This window comes from Chiroxiphia lanceolata, chromosome 15 (assembly GCF_009829145.1).
Source record: "Chiroxiphia lanceolata isolate bChiLan1 chromosome 15, bChiLan1.pri, whole genome shotgun sequence".
Taxonomy (NCBI): Eukaryota; Metazoa; Chordata; class Aves; order Passeriformes; family Pipridae; genus Chiroxiphia; species Chiroxiphia lanceolata.
The window spans coordinates 14,839,996-14,859,863 of NC_045651.1; positions in this window are offsets into that span (position 1 = coordinate 14,839,996).

Sequence of the window (19,868 nt, forward strand, 5' to 3'; positions counted from 1 at the left end):
TTAATATTCCTGCTTTCCTCTGCATGGAATGGAGTTCTGTGGTTTCCAGAAGACTTGTATGTAAAAAGGTAATTGAAAACTCCCCTTATGCATATCCACAACAGAGATGAATTCAGGAATTTTAATCCTGGAATGGCACGATTTGTAGGTAAGGGCTTTGCAGCCTTAGAATTACTTTAATATCCATTGTTAGACAAAAGTAGACTAAGTGCTTAAAAAGAAACGGAATAAGATCAAAAGCTTTCTTTCTAGAAATAACTACATTTTAGTAGGAAGACTTCCATAGCGAGAGAAGAGTTTCTAACTCCTTTTTGCCAGGGATGGATGCTACTATTTAACACTGCCACCACCTGAGATGCTTGTATACCATGTTTAGATGACTCTTCTAATTATTTAGATATTTGATCTGTTATCGGGATTGTAGCAGTTTAAAATGAATCTTGTTCTCTACCTCAAGTTTCCAGGTCTGTGGAGCATTTAGTCATTAATATATTCTAGTGTGTACATTTGTGCTATGCTATAGCAGTGAAGTAACAGATAAGAGAATGTCTTAATTCTTACTTGTCCTAATCAAATATTAAAATCTGAATGCTGTTAAGAAGCTGGATTTATGAACCATGATGTTGTTTACCTCATTGCCATTTTTCAGATACAGGGTGATTCTTACAGATTTTTGTCTCTAGAATCACCTCTCCAACTCTCGGTCACCTGTCTCCAAGAAGGTATCCATCTTTTTATATAAAAAACCAAGTTAATTACATGAAAGAAAAAGTTAAAGGTACGGCCTGTGTGCATTCATTATGTGGGCAGAGCTCCTGGTTGCATTCAGAGCTGTGCAAAAGGAGCACAAGGCTTTGCCTTTCACAGCAAGGGCTTTTATGTATGTGAGTGAATAGAGCAAATTGCTATGAAAACCTGAATGCCCAGTTATGAAGTCACAACTTAGAGGTTAAATGCCAAATAATGGTGTTATTGATGTAAGATGGAAGAATTCTCATTAGTGGAAAGCAAGTGCTCAAACAAAACAAATCATCCAGATTTTTGGTCTTTTCTACCATACCCTCTTCCCTTTGTACCCATTTTGGCATTTTTTTTTTCCCCTTCTTCTGTCAGCATCTTATTTTTCATCTTTATTCATTGTTGCTTTCTATGCTTCTCCCTAGCAGCAGAAACATATTTACTTGCAAGCTGATCCCATCTGTGCTCCCGCACTGTAAAGCTTCCCCCTGCCGTGGCACTGCATGTCTGATGGAGCTTCCTGCCATGGGTAGGAAGCTCCAGCCTTCCAGAGTGCCAGGATTTCCCACCGTGGGTCAGGGATCAGGTGGGCAGGGCATGATTTTAAAAAAAAAAAAAAAAAAAAAAGTGTGCAGTTTTTGTTGTGTAAGAAAATGCAATAATACCGTAATCATTTGTCGCCTGACCGTTTGCTGAAATGGAGGACTGCTGAACTTTTAATTTAATTGGGCCTCTCACACTTGCACTGCTTCCTGCTCATGAACCAGAATATATGAGGACTATAACTCAAATATACACTAAGCTGTCCCTGCTGCAGTCTCATCCCTTGCAAATTAAGTAGGATCAGGACTCAAAAGAGATAACTAAGGAGACCGATGTCCTGGAGGAAATTACCGTGAATTACAAAATTATGGTTTCTCTCTTAATAAAAAATGAACTAATGCTCCAGTGTGACACTATGGAACTCTTCAGTTTATAAAGGTACTGTCTTTCAGGAAATATATATGTTAATCCAGCTGTCATGCATAAATTCTCATTTGGGGCCTGATCTAATTCCCATTGAAGTAGAGATGGACTCGATCTACTTAAATTTCTCCATGCAGTTTCACGGCTTTCCACTATCTTCATCTGTTGTATCACATTACTGTGTGTGGGTAGAGTTGCCACATTCCACCCATGACACAACTGTTTCAGTGGCAAGTGAAGTGATACGTGCATATGGTACACGCAGTCTTTACACAAACCGTATGCTTTCAGACAGCTATCTGTGTAATTGGGGGAAGTTTTAGAGGCTTCCTGAATAAAAATCCATTTGCTACATTATTAGAAGACGTAGAAAACTTTGTTTATCATTCCCATGACTTGTGGCATTTGTGGGACAGAATGAGTGATTTATTGTTTACCTTTTGTAAATTTGTAACTCAGATTAATTACTTTGAATAGCAATAAAATGGTTGCATGAAGATTTTGGAATTGATCTCTTTCATTTTTTTATTTATTGCATCAAATCTTAGGCCTAAATTTTGCTTATATAACAGTAATTAACTTCACACAATTTCCAATTACAGTTATACATAGTCTTCGTGCTTCACATTTCCAAGATGTTGAATGTCCTCATTGCTGAATGTTTTGTATAGGAGATCATTATTTATCTGAAGAATTTTGGCTGAGGACAGTTTCTAGTGGGAAAAAAAAACCCTCCAGAGAATTTATAAAGTACACTTTAATCCTGAGGCTATTATAGGCCTACTATTCTTTTTTTTTTCTTTTTTTCATTGGTGGTTACAAAAATAAATTACAAAATGACTGAATAAATTTAGCTGGTCGTTAAGTGTGGCTATTTCTATATTATCTGAATTGACAAAATACTTTCCTTAGGACATTAGGTTTGCAGAGAGGGGGAACAACCTAAATAAGTGTGGGCATGTACATGTCTGTGAGCTGCTCACCACAGGATGCCCCTGCAGCCAGAGGAGGCCACGGTACAGATCCTTGGGGCTGTAATTTCTTTTTGAAGGCTTTGATGGCAGGTGTTGGAGCTGAGATTATGAGACTGGAAGAATTTTTTTTCCAAGCATGGGGAGCCCTCAGTGGGCTGAAGGGTATTTGCTGCTGCAGAGGGGAGGGGGTAACTCAATGTCTGCAGCTAAAAGGCTGCACCACGGAACAGCTCTTGCTCAGAAAAAAAAGGTGAAAATCATTGCCTGCTTCCCAGGTGGTCACTGCAGGTGACAGGAAGAAAATTTGCCCAACGTTTACAGCTGGTGTTTGGGGTGGTACATTAAGGCTTTTCCACTCCTCCTGAAATATTAGGCACTTTGAATTAATGCCTCCAGGAGGGGCAAAACGCCACGTTGAACAAACCACTGATCTAACCTGCTGCTTCTTTCCTCTGTGTCCAGAATTGTTGGTCTGCAAGATTAAAAAAAAAAAAAAAGACCAAAAATTGTGGGATAAAGAAAAAAATCATAATGTTTGAGCCTAATGCAGCAGGCTCAGGCTAAATCACATTTCCCAAAGTGTGGCTTTCAATATCAAGCCTACTCCTGAGGAACTGGCAAATGCTCAACGAGCACAACATGGAGACAACTGGCAGCCTGAGTCATTTTCGCGTGTGATTGTTGAATGTGACAGATTGAGAATAGCAAGGAGTACGAGTTCATGCTATGAGAGTGAAGTAACCCAGCATCCTCTCGCTGGCTCGAGCCTGCAGAGATGTGGAGTGCTGCGGCAGAGAAATGCCACCGAGGCTTTGGAGAAATGGGTTTAGCACACATGTTATTTTCTTCCTTTGCTCATTTTTATTCCACCCTAGAATGTTTCTTTCTTCTGTTTATGGCAGATGGAAAGTGAGAGAAGAACCCTTGACACGTGTTTGTAAAGCCTGGATTGACATTAACTTATTCCCCTTTTTTCTCTGAATACCTTTTGCCTTTCTGCTTACACTGATGCTGTACTGGCCTTTTTATTCCTTGGTAGTTACTGCTCTAGCACATTGGCTGCACAGAAGCAGTTTCAGGGGACACTTGTTTATAGAAACGGTCCCTTCCAAACCAACCTGGTGGGGTTCCCTTTCAGAGCAAACTGCAACAGGCTGGGGAAGTCCAGGGGAGTTACCAGAAACCTCTGCTGAAATCCAACCTTCTGTTGCGGCCAATTGGAATATTATAGCTTAGTAATTTATTAATTAAACGTAACTATGCTTTATTTTCATACGTGTTCTTGGAAAAGGCAACTTCTTCCCAATTTCTTACTCATAAATATTCAATGTGTGATCTCTGCCAGCACAGCTGAGCACATAGGCTAGTCTGTTTGGGACATGTCTGTAATGTGTCCTGCATTGAGGTGGTGTTTGGAGTCTGCTGCTCACCTCTATAACACTGTATGTGAGGAATTACTTCATTTAATCCTTGTAAAACAGTGTGCTTGGTTAATTAGTTGTGGAGGTACTTTGAGGGTTTTGGATGAGAGGCAGCATGGACCAGTGACATGTTGTAAAAGAAGCAGATGTAAAGACTTTGAGATGGGTAATGTTGATGCCCAGGGCCCTTGCAAACACAAAAGCCTCTGAACGGGCCAAGAAGGACAAAGGTGGATTTTTGATCTGTCCAGAAATTATTTTATTCTTTTTCTCCTGTAAGATCTTGTGTGTAACCATGTGTTCAGGACGTATGTTGTTCTGGTTAAAACAATTGGAAACAAACTCCTTTCGTCCTTTAATTCTCTATTTGTCAAGACTTTGGGAAGATGATAATTCCTGGGAGCCCTTTGGCTGCAGGGAATGGTGAATACCTGGACTGATTCCACTGGTCTCCATTTTGTTCTACATATAATTATAGGTAATACATTAACACAAGAAGCTGCCTAATGTGCTGGGCACGCTCTGTTTGCTCACCACAGCAACAGAAAAGGATTAAATGCATTCTTTGTGTTCGTGAGCTCTGGGCCGTTATTCTTGCCAGCCTGAGGTGATTTATTGCTCCAGATCTGAATTGCCAGTCCCCAGTGGGGACGTGTGGAAGTGAAGTGACCTGTGCAGGAATTGGTCTATTTAAACCCGTATTTATTCGGTGAATCTTTTGCTTTCCCGGCAGTTTGTGACAGCAGCTGCCTGTCAGGGATGAGTCAGCGGGTGATCATGGACCCCAGGAGAGCACCCAGGACGTCTGGAGCTGCCATTGCTGCTTTCTCCATCTTGGTACCTCCATGTCTGTGTATGGATCTGACATCACAGGAAACTGCTCCAGCCTGGGCACCTTTCTGACCTTCCCTTTAACCTCATCTCCTAATTCCCTCCTCAATGCTGCTTTTAATTGATCAGAATTTAACAAAAGGTCAGATTTTTCTCTCTTGGGTGACTGTTGCCCCTGAGCTCCCCAAGACTGGCTCTGCATGGACTGAAGCTGCTCCCGATGTCCTGGGGCTGGAGTGGGACAGGGAGCTGCGGGGGGACCGTGGGTGCCAGACCCTGTTGGGGCCCCTGCTCTTCCAAATAATGGACAGCAGGTGGTAGCACATGTTCATTTCATCACTTTTTTTTTTTTTTTTTTTTTTTTTTTTAAGAATTAGGCTTTGCAAAGCTTTCTCTGATTTCCTAAAACGGGGTGAGGGTGGGAAAGCTGCTTCCAAAGAGGATGAGCACCTGGCTTACTTCCAAGTTTTTCCATTTTTGCACCTGGCTTGCTTCCAAGTTTTTCTGGTTTTCCACGAAAGCTCAAGCCCCTCCCACTCTGACATTTCTAGAGACACTTTTCTTCCGTGGGCTCCTTGGCCATGTAACCGAAAGAGCTTGTCTTGGCTTGACTCTGCAATCCGTGTGGGATAATATCCCTGCGGAAGCGCACAGGTAGTGCTGAGCAAGCAGAGCACTGGGGCTGGGAACAGCAGCGAGCTCCAGCAGACTCTGTGGACCTGAATTAAAGCCGAATTAAACTGGTTGCATCAGCTAGCAGGGCTGCTGAAAGGAAACACTCTCTTCCAGCCTAAAATCCTCTGGAGGGGTGTGAAGATAGCCAGGGCAGCGTGTCAAACAGACAGGGTCTGGCCACTTGGTTGAGTCCATCCTCCAGCTGGCAGATAAACCATACAGATCCCTCTGCCCTGCAAGCTGGGCATCAGCAGGAGCAATGGAAGCTTTTTTGGACAAATGTTCCTGCAAGTTTTGTGATAAGACAGTGCTTTGTGTTGGCCTGGTGAGAACGTCTGCGTGGGACTGGGCAAAGGCGCAGACGTGCTTTTGAAGAGCATCCAGCCCCGTTAATCCATATGTCAATAACACATTCAGCCCGTGATTTATTTAATGCAGACACTTTGTTTACTGCTGGCTTTGGAAATATTTCAGCTCCAATAAAAGTGCAAACTTGTTTGTTTTTTTTAATAACTGGACTTCCATAATTAACTGACATGTTATGACAGTCTACCGTGGCCTGAAAAGCAGAGCTCCAATCAGATGTCTTAAATGAAATTAAGGCAACCTAACCTCAGGTTTCTTGTTTGACTGGGTTTGTAATTGCTTTCAGACTGCCCTCAAAAACGCCCACATGTGGACAACAACATCTGTAGTTTGGCCACTGGGATAACAACTGAGTTCTTTCCTCATCAGATCTGGGCCAGAGCACAGCTGACAAGTGCCAGGAGGCTTAACCCTCCTACATGGCCTGTATTTCCAGGTGTAGCTGGTTGTGTAAGAAATGCTATCCATCTAATCTCTTATATTTTTATGTATCTCTCTATAGCTGGGAGAGCAGAAATGCCAAAATTTTATGCTATGGTCAAAGGATGCTGTCACAGGAATAAGCGATTGAATTTGGCTCTGCTTATTCTGGACTTTTTAGTTTTTTTCAGGATTGAACTATAAGCCTACTATAATTAAATTGCATTTGAGCTTTTGATTCTGATGAGCCAGAACTTTTCTTCTGCAGCAGTGGGCTGGGATCCTGTTCCCAATTTAAATTTAGAAAAAGTAACAATTCTCCAAGAAGCTGGACAGGCTTCCAAACCTTCCAGAACTTCTGTGTTTAAATTAGTTCTCAATACACTGCAGTCACTGTGTCATCTGTTTTTCAGTGCAAACCTGTCTCTGGCAGGTGCTTATTACAATATGTGGCAATATAACCTTTTCTTTCATTAAACTTTCACCATTTAAACTTCATTCATTCTCATCTGTATAATCTAGAAGATGAATTATCACTACAATCCTCCTGTTTTCCAGAGCTGTAGTTGAGCCAAACCCCAGCTTTTCCAGAAAAGCAGATATTAATTTTGTGTCCCAGTCAGCTGGTAAATCACATGATAACTGTAATAGCAAAAATGGTTTCTTAATGAGATTTCATGTTTCTAAGTTATTTTTTTCTAAAGTTTACAGAAAAAAAACCAAAAAACTTGTTAGTAAACCGTTCTATGAAAGACACATTTGAAGTGGAGAACAAGGGGGTTTGCTAGTGATGACTTACTTGTTCTTAAGTGAATGTAGAAGTAGTAACTGATATGAAGTTACTGATCAAACTTAGCCAAATTCTGACATGTAATTGCAACATGCTGCTTCTGAAGGGTGGTGCTTGCAGAAATATCAGAGTTTGTAAGTAAAATTCCCTTCAGGACAGGATGATAGGAAAGCTCTGGGAACAAGTCCTAATGTAGACTGGGTGTCCTGCCAGTAACCTTCACTGCAGTGACGTGGGAGGAACCACCCGTTGTAGGAGTGCAGATGGCTCACACTGTTAGAGATGTCCCCAACAGCTCTTTATTATCTGATTTCGTTTCTGGTCAGCTCTTTATTATCTGATTTCAGTATGGCAGGGAACAAGCTATTAACTGGAGAAGGGATGTGGATGTGCAGGGTTGTGCCCAGCTCTGTAAACAGGACCTAAAACCTGAATCTCCCCCCCATCTTCTTGTACCTGGGGCTGATGGCACTGGGGGCTGGATCAGGGTCCAGGACAAATTCCTTCCTTTAGAAGGTGTCTTTTGTCCCTCTCAGCAAAAGAATAAACACTAGCATGGAGGTGGGACTGGGACAATCTGGTTTTGCTTAGTGGTGTAAATAATTTTGACTTCGTTTCTAAGTCGTGACTTTAAAAAAAAATAAATATAACTGCTCAGAGACAAGTCAAGAAGCTTCATTGAGGAACAGAGGCACTTCAGTCTGAAAGTCTGGCTGAGCTCATACATGTTTTTCCTGATTTGGGAAGCTCTGCCATTCAACCCCCTTGGTGGAGGCTCACATGGTGCAATACTTAAACGTGTCCCTTGACTGCCATTTGATGCTGTTTTCCAGCCAAAGTGAGAAAGTGTGCATGCCTTGAGGATAAAGTGATGCTTCACTTAATTTTGGCAAAGAACACAGTGTTCATATCATTACTGATGGGTGAGCAGGTTAAAGGCTGTCTCCTTCTCTAGCTTAGCAGAGCTGTACATCAGCTCCAGCTCCCTGGTGGGATGTCAGAGGGTCGGTTCTTTGGCTGCTGGCCAGGACAGCGATATCTCCCACACAGTCCTGCTGTTAGATATACACAGAGGCTGAGGAGAACATAGTAATCAAAGCAACTCCACCCTATATGGTGGAGATACAGGACCCTGATGGGAGATTCCCAAGGAAAACTCCATTAAAGGTGATAAGAATCCAGCAACTGGCCTTTGATGTGTGCAGGTTTCAGATGCAAAGTGTTTAACTTAAGGAAATGGCAAATCTGGTGTGTTCCCAAGTGGATCTGAACAAAGGCATGCTGAAAATATATTTGGAATTTTACTATAGATTTTTGGGGTTAGTATGGTCCAGCCAGAGGGAAAAGTTTTCCTTTTTGTGAGAGGATGCTGTGGCCAGTTCCCCTACGGAGGCCAGATCCTGTGAGCCGTGGTTTGATAGAAAAAAGAGCTTCTCAGCTGAAGCTTTTCCCAAAGAGACTCAGATCATACCTGTGTTTTTCTCATTTTAAACAGCTTTAATTTCAGTGTTTGTGGTGCATAGGTGATGCCTGTGGTGGTCAGGATCGTTCAGGGTGTTTTATTCTGTGCATTTTTCTAGCATACACCCCTGGAGGCTTGTACAGCCCGAAGGAACACACTGACCCTGCTGCAAACTGTATCTCCCCAGCACAGAGCTGAATGAAGAAAATCAAATTACAATGCAGCAGGTGAAGTACTGGCTCATCACCACGGGAGTGAACCTTCTGGCTCATCAGAGTTGGAAGAGAAGGAGGAGCAGCCCAGGCTCAAGGGGGAGTGGAGGTGATCAGCATTCAGGAATGCAGAGGGGAGATCTGCTCCAGACCCAGCACTAACAAAGCCAAGCTGCAAAAATACCTTTTTTTTTTTTTTTTTTGGATGGGAGATTTCAGGAATTCTGTTGGTTATCACTGAAAACCAGACTGCAGCCTCAATCCAGCTCTCTCCAAGTGTGAGGATGTGTAGATTCAGATCAAAGGACCTGGTTCATACTTTGTGTGGGCTCATCATGGCCCTACAAAGCATTTCAGTGCTTATGCAATGAATGTGGATAATTTCATTGGTCTCATTGAAACTGGTGGTGTATTTAAAATTAGCTGTTGGAGTGCTTTGCATAGTTATAAAGGCCTCTAGGAAAGAAAAAAGTGATTTAATGGAAAAATTCAAGCGCTTCTAAAAAAGAAACTTTTCCTTCATGCTGGACTGACTGAATTCAAATGAGACTTATCAGACCACCTCTTCAGGTCAGATAAAAAACCCCAACCAGATAATTCAGGCTGAAAGAGCATACTTTTAAAGCAAATTACTCCTTTTAACATCATTTCCAGTAACTTTGTTAGTGACGCAGCGTTACTCGGTGCGTCACAGGGTGTGTTGGGTGTCTTACACTGTATTATATGGTGTAAAACCATTCTCATTTGGCAAGAGAACTGTTGGACAGTATTTTGAAGGGCCTGTAGCTTGTTTGTAAAAGACCTGGGTTTTTCAACTGCTGCACAGAAAAAGCGATATTCCATATAACCGAGTTGTAAAAAACCCCAGACATTTCTGGGTTTAGCCCTGACTGGTTACCACTAAGGGCAGCTGTAAAAGACTTGCTTTTGTTTGTTAGTTGTTTGGGTTTTTTTTCTGAAACATTAATGATTAAAAGGATTGCTTCATATTTTTAAATGCATTAAAACATTAAAAATGTTATATATGTCCTAATCCTCAGAGTTTTAATACAAGTTCTGCCTGCTCTGTAGTGTCTGATCTACGCTGTTGCTCACAGAGATGACTGAATTGATGCAGATGTTTTCCTTCCTATATCACAAGGAACAGCTGAACACAAATTCCAGCCTTTCTCAGTCAGAACTGATCTGTTGCCTCATCCGTAGCTTAGTAATACACAGAAAGTAGATTTGAAACTGTTACAGGGAAGTAAGCAATTGTCATTTTTGCCTGCTTTGTAACCCAGACCACAGAATTCATCAGGAGTTTTCTGTATCTGGTCAGATGCTCTAGTCCAGCTACCAGCTGTGGGATAAAGATATGTGAGCTTCAATAAGTGTAACTGCATCCAGAAAACAGGAGCAGGGTTGGGTGCTCCCCAGAGTGGCAGAGCTCTAGTTTGAACAAAGACCTGCACTGAATGCCAGCTCAAAGTCATCACTGGTTTGCCTTTGCTCATTGGGATCTGTTTCTTTTCTTTAATCAATAGCTGCCCTTATGGCATCATCTCAGTTGATTGAAAGGGTGATGGCTCTGTTACAGATGGTCCTTGTGCACTTAACAATATTAGAAAGAGGACTGTAATGTGCTGTGTCTTTGGCACCATTCCCCGAGGGAGTTACTGTAACTCCAAGGGACTACTCCTCACTTCCAAGCATCTACAAGAGAGGATCCTGGACATCTGTCTGTGGGAGACAGTGGAGAGGCTGAGTCAGAGAACAAGCAATTTAAAAAGAAATGGTACAAAACGATTTTCACTGTTTGCCTTCTATAAACCAGGTTGCCTGTACCTTTGGTGAGGTGCCCCAGGATAGTTCCCCGGTGGGGTATTTTATGCAGGGTCCAGGAGATACTGGAGTCCCATTTCCAAGAACCACCATCAGCAGGAGCAAGGCTGGTGTGCCCCATGGTTCATCTCTGCTCTAAGTGAGACATTGCAGAGCTGCCCCACAGAGGACATTGCACTCCTTAGAAAGTCCAGCTCAGCTGTGCCAGCCACAAAGGGGAGCTTGCCCAGATCACTGGGTTTTCCACGGTCATTCAGTTGCTTGTAAGAACCAGGAAGGAAAAGCAACTCTGTTATCTCAGCTGCCTTTGCAGGGAAACTGGTTGGATTTTATGACCCTGTTTTGAGCATTTTATTACTTAATAGTAATTCCTAAGTTCTTCATTTGAATGTAAGATGATTTGGGGATGAATACAGTCTTTCCTTTGGTTCTTACCTATAGAGGTGTTTTGATTCATGCACATGTGAACACATCTGCCAGGGCTTTTGTAAACCAACACCTCCCTCTTCTGTCACCGTCCTCTGGTACCAGCTCCTGCCCTGCACTGTGGCTGCTCCAAACATGATACAGCTCTTTCTTGTTGATGTCAAGCTCCTTCTCCTGTGGTTCTCCCGCTGGAAATTGCAGCAAGATAAGTCCTCTTAATTTCACATCAGCAGGAGTTCCTGCAATGTGTAGTTTTATTCTGATAATATTAGCCAGTCATTTGAGATTTTGGTGGTTGCTTTCCCAATGGTATGAAGCTGTAAGAGAGAGAATTCCCTCTCACTCTCCAATATGTACAAGAAGGGAGCACAGCACAAGGTCAATGCTTGCAAAGATCCTGGAGAAAAATAATCTGAGAGTTTTGAAGTTATTTATTAAAATATTTTTTAAATGGATGATCATACAGGCTTGTAGTCTTCTTCCATTAAACAAGTCACTCATCTATAGGATGATCCCTTTTTTGTCCCATGGTACCATAGAAGTCAGCAGTGCCAGAGCCTATAGAAGATGTGCTGAATGATGAACACACAGAAAGCTCAACCTCACCTCCTCCAGCACCTCCAGCAACAGCCCCCACTCTCTCTCAAGCTAGCTGGATTTAAACAAGTGACAAAGTGCAGGATTTTTCCTCTAGCCTCTGAGCAACCTTCCTTTTTTATGTTTGTATTTGTATCTGCAGGTGGTATCTGATCCATAAGACAAGTTAATTGAAAGCCTACTTTAATGATTAAAAAAATGTGGGAAATAGCTGGAGGGTGAAATATCAGGCTGGGATTATGAGACTAAAGCTATGTTTTACAAAGGAAAACCTTGTGCCTGGCAATTGTCCTTGTAATGTTGCAAGAGCCGGAGGCGTTGAATTAATTCCCAATACAGCTGAGTTCTAATTATCCAAATAGATCAGGGGACCCAGGAGCGATACATCCCCCACTAACGCTCACAAAGCCACTTCAAAGCAGTGTGTTGGTGTTCCCTGGGATGCTGGTGTGTGTGCAGACTCTGCTGGTGGTTCCTCAGTCATCATCATCTCATACCTCAGCAACATACTGAGTGATGCTCAGGTTTGTTGTTCTTAAATAAAGATGTGACATCCACTTATTGAGGTGATGCAAGTAGAGCATAACTCACACTGAGGTAATGGAGAGTGGGATACGAAAGAAAAACAGAAAAATGAGGTTCCTGCAGGGGACCTTGCACTCTCTAGGCAATTTTCCATGTATTTTGAAGGAGCTATATTGCCAAAAGGACAAAGCCAATAGTTCATGATCTGAGGGTTTGTCTGTTGCTTACTATGGTGTCTCCATTTTCCTTCATTCACTTCTGCTTCTTTGAGCAAGAGTCCAGGAGAGAAGGCAGAGCAAATCTGTCAGTGGCATTTCCAGTCTTATGGGCATGGGATGCCCACGAAGGTGCCAGAGGAACTAATGTTCCTGCAAGCAGGGGAGAGGGAAAATGCAGAGAGGGGTTGATGGAAGGTAGAAGCAAAAGGAAAGAGAAACTACAGGACAAGAGTGCACAGGTAGGTCTTCACTGGGGTGGTTCATTGACTGCACTTTGGGGGCTAAAATCCGAGGACCTCTGGCATATAACATGACATTATTGCTAGAATAATCAGTCTGTGACAGGCTTGATTTAAAGCAGGGCAGAGCCCAGGGACTGGCTCACATCACCGCACGTATTTTGTTCCATTAAGCAGCTTTCTGCTTGCAGAGCAACCATAATGGTCTTCTTCCCTGAAACACATTAATTGTCTCCCAGACAGGTTGTCCTCGAAGAGTCACGCTCTGGTGGGTTGCTCTGGCATGTTCACTGCAAGCAGTCGATATCTGAAATCCAGGAGAGGACGGTTTTCTGCCAGGATGAACATTTCTGCAGCAGCCAGGCTGCCCAGGAAAATCCCTTCAGCACCCAGAGGAAGGCTGTGGCACAGCAGAGCTCTGAAGTCACCCTGTCCTGCTGACCTGCTCAGGGCAGGACATGTCCAAATCAAACTGAAGGTTATCACACTCATTTATTTTAAATTGACAGAATAGGGTGTGGCATTTTGGGCCATGGGTGGAACGTGGATTTTTGGGTGTTTTCCTGATTTATGATTGGAAATACTTAAAAAGCAATTTCTGTTTTGCAGAAGAATAGCTATGTCATCTTCCTGTGAATAACACAGGGTGTTCACATCTCCATGGCAATTGGATGTGATAAAAATAAACAGATGTTCTGAGCTTCTTCTACAAGAAAAGTCCTATAAAGGTCTGAGGTTTAGTGCTCCTAATGCACATGTATCCCTTTGCCTTCACATTTCTTATAAATAACGAGGTCCACCATGGGGCACACTACAACTCATGGGAGAAACAAATATAAATCTGAAGAGAATTATGGCTGGAAAAATTTTCATTAACTTTGTTTTAAATATATCGGAGAAGATTTTAGGAATAAGGCACTTGACTCAACATGCCTACCCTTTAATTCCATCTGCCCTAATCCTGTCTTCGGCTTTCATTTTGTACCCTAATTCCTTTCCTCTTTCAGAAATGAATAGAGGTAGCTCTCAAATTCCTCAGGCTCAATCTCTTCCTCTCCACAGGCTGCAGTACAACAGTCCCTTAAGGAAGAACACTTGTGCTAAACAGCCTCCTGCCCAATGCAGGCGTGTTACCTTTTCCCATCGTGTTTCCATGGGCACACACACACACACACACACACACACGCACACACACACACACACACACACACACACAGAGTCCACACACACACACACACACACAATTTCAGGAAGCCATAAGAGACCACAGCAGTCAAATGGATTTGAGCTTTTATTTGAACAAACGTCAGAAATTGTTGACCTTCCTGGTGCAGCTGCAGAGCCCTTCTGCCTGAGCCAGCTCCTGTGGGGCTCGGGGCGGCTCAGGGGGAATTTTGGGTCTGGGAAGGTGCTGCAGAGGTTTTGGGCTGCGTTTGCTGCACGGCCAGCGGCGATGAAGAGGGGGGAGCATTGCTGTCTAAGCCAATTTATTCTTGTTGACATTTCACTGATGCCTGAAAGCCCAATACGAGAGTGTAGCTGCTTAGTGCTCCCTGCTGCCTTTGGCCTCACACACATGCTGCTTCCCCTAAAGGCTTCATGCCCTAAATTGATGAAGCAAAGGGGAGCGTGGGGCAATGGGGAGAGCTTCCCTCTGCCTGGCAGGTCTCTGGCTGTGCTGGAGCAGCACCAAAGCCTCCTGACTCCCAGCCCAGCATCTCATCCACGGCTTTTCTTATCATTTTTTTTGCATTCTTGAATGCATTTGATGGACTGCAGCTGCTGGAGCACTGCAGATCTGGCGAGAGGTCCTTGCTTGAGGATTAAAGTGTAAATAGAATATTTTTTTGAGAGTTAGCCCTGCTCCAGTGATAAGCCTGAGGGAGGAACGGTTCAGAGCCTGTTCAGCACATCCCAGCCAAAGTGACTGCTGACACACAGAGTGTCCAGTAGTTTTGGGAGTTGTCAGATTTTCTCTCACTTCATAGAAAATTGTAGAGAAGAGAGTTTTGTCCTTGAAGAACAATAGAAAGTGGTATCGAAAGGAGGTTCACCACACTTTCCATCTTTTTGGTACCCTTTAATTTCAAGTGCATTGTTCCAAGTTGTTTTTTGCTGAAATAATTATAAGGTGTTGGAATTTATCATCTTCTTGGATGGCAGCCATACCTGGAATAAAGCACTGAATAGAAGCCACGTTAGCAGTTGGCCCTGGGCTGGTTCCCACTGTGAGCCAAGCCCTCTCTCTGGAGCTCAGCTGTTTGCAGTAGGCAGTCCATTTATTTAAATGCTGTTAAAATACCTAAATATTTTTTCCCAGGAATTCGATGAAATTGAGTGCAATTAATTTCCACATTTCTAGCAAGCAGTTAGAATATTTTTATTCCCCATTAGCTAATAAAGCTCTTGAGATGAAAAGCTGCTTTTCTGCCTCAGTGAAGCGATATTAATATTTTGCTCTTAAAAAGTCAGCATTCATCTGAGGGTCACGAAACATTTTGCAAAGGTGGATGAATATATGGGTTGGTATGTATACATATATACATATATATATATATAGATATATGTGTGGGCCATCTGTCACAGGCTTTTCTGACACAATTTGTTGTCTCTAACTGCAGCCACAGCTGGTTCCGGCTGGGGTGAAAGCTGACCCTCACCAAGGAAATGTCCTAACTTCCAGAACTCCAAATTCTTTAGAGGTAGTTTAAAAAGTCTGAAAACATCCATTCAGTTTCTTTTCCCCTCTACTTCCATAATAGAAAAAAAAACCTGGGAAATTTCGATTATGCTAAAAAAAACCCCCAAAACCAAAAACACAACAAAACCCAAAAACACAAGTGAGCAAATAAACCCCCTCAGCTCAAATTGGCTGGAAGATTTATGAGGGTGAGTTGGGGGCAGCTAATTTTCTTGGACAGTTTCAATTTCACTTCTAAGCTCAAAGAAAATAAATATTGAAGCCTCCATTGTTTTTTGTTGAATGTAATGGTGTTTTCTAGCCAACCCTAAGTCTGAAAAAAACAAGCAATAACTAATGTGATCCAAGCTTGGGTGCCAAGGAAAATCCTTTCTGGCCTGGGTAAGAGACCAGTGAGCTCTGGGCAGGCGCAGGAGCATGGGGAAAGGTCAGGGCAGGATTTCTAGAAAGACTTTTTCCTCTCCAGGAAAACTTGATGGGAGGCCCATCAGCCCTGGATCTCTTCCCTTTATCCAACCAGTAATTCAGGCTCTCAGTCCCCAGCCAAGTGCCTGTCCCTCTGGCAAATCCTTTGGCCCCTGTCCTCAGTGTCAAGGGACTGGTTCCCCTTTGGTTTTTAAGGGCTAAGCCTTTTCACACCGGCTTGGGAGTTTTATCCTCTCCTGCACTGACCCTCACTCTCCTCTCCTCTCCCTGTTCTTCCTATCTTTCTTCTTCTTCTCCTCTTCCTCTCCTCTCCTTGTCCCTTGTCTCTTGTCCCTTGTCCCGGTCCTGTCCTGTCCAGTCCTGTCCTGTCCTGTCCTGTCCTGTCCTGTCCTCTCTTCCCATGGAGGCAGATTTGCCAGGGAAGAGGGCCATGAACAGACTCTCATTCTGGAGCCAGGAGACATCAGTCTCATTTGCTGGTGACGTTTCGAGGGGAAAGTCTCATGATTCTGCCTGATGTCAAATGATGAAGAGTGACACTGATACAAAATTGTTTCCAGTTGTTTTCCAGCAAGTGAAACGAATCCAACCCAAACCAGCCCTTATTCCCCCTCCTCACCCACCCAGGAGCAGATGAATTGCACAATGGAGTGTTCAAAGCTGAGTGGTTTCTAAAGTGAGAAGATAAGGGGATACATCGAATTTAATTACGAAATCAACGGAGTCAGCTTAGAGATTTAGACTTATGAGCAGCTGTGAGTTTGGAAATAAAACAGACCTCCTTCAAAATACACTTTAAAAGCCTTTGCCAAACATCTATTCTTATTCACCTTTCAGTGAACACTGGCCTTTTTAATTAAAAAGGGAGCAAATTCCATTATTAGGAACTTCTGACTGTCAATAAGAGAAGAAACATCTGTCCTGCATTAACTAAATTTTCAGGAGGATTTTTTTCCCTTAAAAATACCTCCGTTTTATAGGCTTTACCTTTATTAATGCTATAAATGCAACAAATTCTATCAATTTAAATATCCACCAAAATGAGCAATTCACCTGACTTTTAACAACCATGGATGTAAGCCCTGTAAGAGAAATCTTTATGAAATGCAGTGAAACTTTTATGAAATGCAGTGCAGTCACTGGAAGCTTTGCTATTAACTTTCCTGGAGTCAGCTTTTCCCTGCTGTTCACTTTCAACTCAATTCTTTCTACAAGTATGAGAATAATATCTCTACTCCCACCTGGACCTACCCCAAGTCTGGCCAGGCCATCCCTTCCTTGCTATCCACTGGTTTACCAGTTGCACCACCACCATCCACTTTCCTCCCTGTTGCTTTGCTGAAGGCATAGACTATTTATAGTGGATGCTGCATAGTAAAACCTTGATGGATATTAACTATCCTTCTTGGACTTATGCATAGCTTTCAGAAATGCTGGCTTTATTAAACTGCAGTAGCTAAAATAAATTAAAATCTAAAATAAAATTAAATAAAAAGAAAAAAATAGCTCATTTCCCTCTTCAGGATTCAACAGTCAACACCTTCCAGGGCATGTCCTAAAATGGAGAAAAAGACATGTACCACAACTAAGAAAACAAAGGTTATAAATATTGATCAGTTTGGAAAACAAGTGGTTCTTTTGTGTTAGATCCCCATTCTTCAGTGCTGGGGAACTGACCCAAATGACTCTCATCCTCAATGAAGATGGTCATTGTCTAGAATTTGGGAGAGGCTTCAGACTTTCTGGATAGCAGCACATGTTGCTACATATGCACAAAATGCCTGGCTTGGATATTTTATTTAGCTTGGTTTGTTTTCCAGTTTCCATTCAGACCTTGGAACTGGCCTGTTTTTCACACCTGAGACTCACAAAAGGTCTGTAGATCAGTGCTGGACACGAGGGAAGGGGCAGGAGGTGGCTGGCAGGGAAAATGATACCTTCTGGGTACAAAGGATAATTATTTATGTACCCAAAATGTCACTTGCTGAAGCAGTGGTTGGAACAACAGACCAGAGGACTGAGAGCTGTTTCATGGAGAGGGAATGGGACTCCTCCAACAAGTGTTGCACTCATGGGTGGAATTTCTAAAGCAAATGGAGCCACTGCTCTGCCTCTTGTCCCAGGGCCCTGACCCAGAGCCTGCTGCAGCCAACAGGAGTCTTTCCATCAACTGGAACACACTTGGAATGGAATCTGAGCTGCAGAAACACTAGATCTTGTGCACAGAAAAATAATTAGAAAAATTCAGTTGGCTGCAGTTGTTACCAACTTGCATGTTTGTGGATTTGTCTGGCCGGACACATGGTTAGAAAAAAGAATTAGGACTGCATACAGATCCCCCTAGAGAATTAACTTCCCTTATTTCTATCTGACCAAACCACCAACCCCAACAAACATCTTGACACCAGACTCTTTACTAAGATGTTTGCTAATCTGCAATGGAAATGAAACTAGAAGGGCCAGACTCCATTGCTAAACTGGTAAGGGAGGAGTGGGCATGTATCAGGGGCAAAAAGCTGTTTGAAGAACTCTAAATGAATCCACTTTGTCCACAAAAATCTTTTTGCTGGGGACACACTCAGCCATTTGGGGTTTAGGAGGCTGGGATCCCTGCTCCAGTTTGGCTGGGTGATCTGGGCAGGTCACCTTTGTTCTGTGCGGTTCATTGGAGGCACTTGAATTATTCTGCAATTAGATGTTCCTGGCAGTCCAGATGCTCCACAGCTATTGGATTTTTTTTTTTTCCTTCACACTTCTGGGCACGCTATAGAGAAATCTTGCATAACAGAGACTCTGGAGGCACAGGCAAGTTAGAAGCAAATCCTGATGTCGGAGTGTCTCCAAACCTTCCCTGCAAACCTGATACTTCTGCTGACAGATCTTTCATTCATGCCCAGTTTTACGCCCACTTAATCTGCTTTTATTGTATCTATTGGGAGAAACGGTTTCTTGCTGAAAAAAAAAGAAGAGGGTTAATGTATGATAAAATAATGAGGGTGCCAATGAAGCAGCCCTGAGTCAGAGAGCCCCTGAGTCAGGGAGTGCATTGCTCACTGTGAGTTCAGCCTGACTTCTGTCCATGCACTTCCTTGCTTAGGGTCAACCTGAACATGAGCCAGCCTATCCACACTGTGATTAATGGAGATTCACCTGCTCGTGCTACACTTGGGTTTGCCCCAGTATTTACATGGCTGGTAAAGATCCAGTTGCCTGGATTTTTTTTGTTTGTTTGTTTGTGGTTTTTTTTAATTTTTTTTTTCACTTGAGCTTTGACAAATCACAGTCAGGAGAAATATTAATCTAAAATGTGTACGCTGAACCTTTGTTCGCCTTGAGCCAATGAGAAGCTGTGATTAATTTTAATCCTTTGAATGTTCAAATGCAAATCCAGAAATCTGAATTAATGTATTCTGCTGGCATCACTAAAGGATTGTGAAACAGGAAATTGAGAGCACAATAACTTAAACAAAAGCTTATGAAGAAATAATGGCAGTGGTATGGGTAATGAGTCAGAGTGAAGGCTGGGCTGTTCAGAGAAGCCTGTAAGAGTGCAGTACCAGTTTGGTGGGATTTGGGGACCTATTGCCCCTTAAGTTTCTGGAAAATCCCAGCCTAAAGCAGTCACTAACATTTTATTGCAAGTTTATATCTTCATAGTAAAAATTCTTAATAAAATTAGCTTTCCTCTGACCTCGTCCCAGCAAGGGCCTGTGCCTGTGGGTATTCCTGGAGTCTATTGTCTGCAGCAAATTTGTGTTACACGGGAGGAGTGGAGACAGTCTCCCTCATCACACCAAAGAGATACTGTGATTTAATTGCTTCTTGTTAGTGGTGCTGGGCAGCAGCCTGAGAAAACGCAAGATGTAAAATATATCTGGTGGTTTTGATCCTGTTAATTTGGGTTGTGCATTGCCAATTGATCTCTAGTGTCATTCATCATATGAAAAAGTGACATAAATATTATTTATACATGATGGTTACCCTATAAATTACTTACAAAGATTTAATAGGTGATAGATGTTTCCAAGAGGAACAGGTGTCACGAGTGAGCACGGTC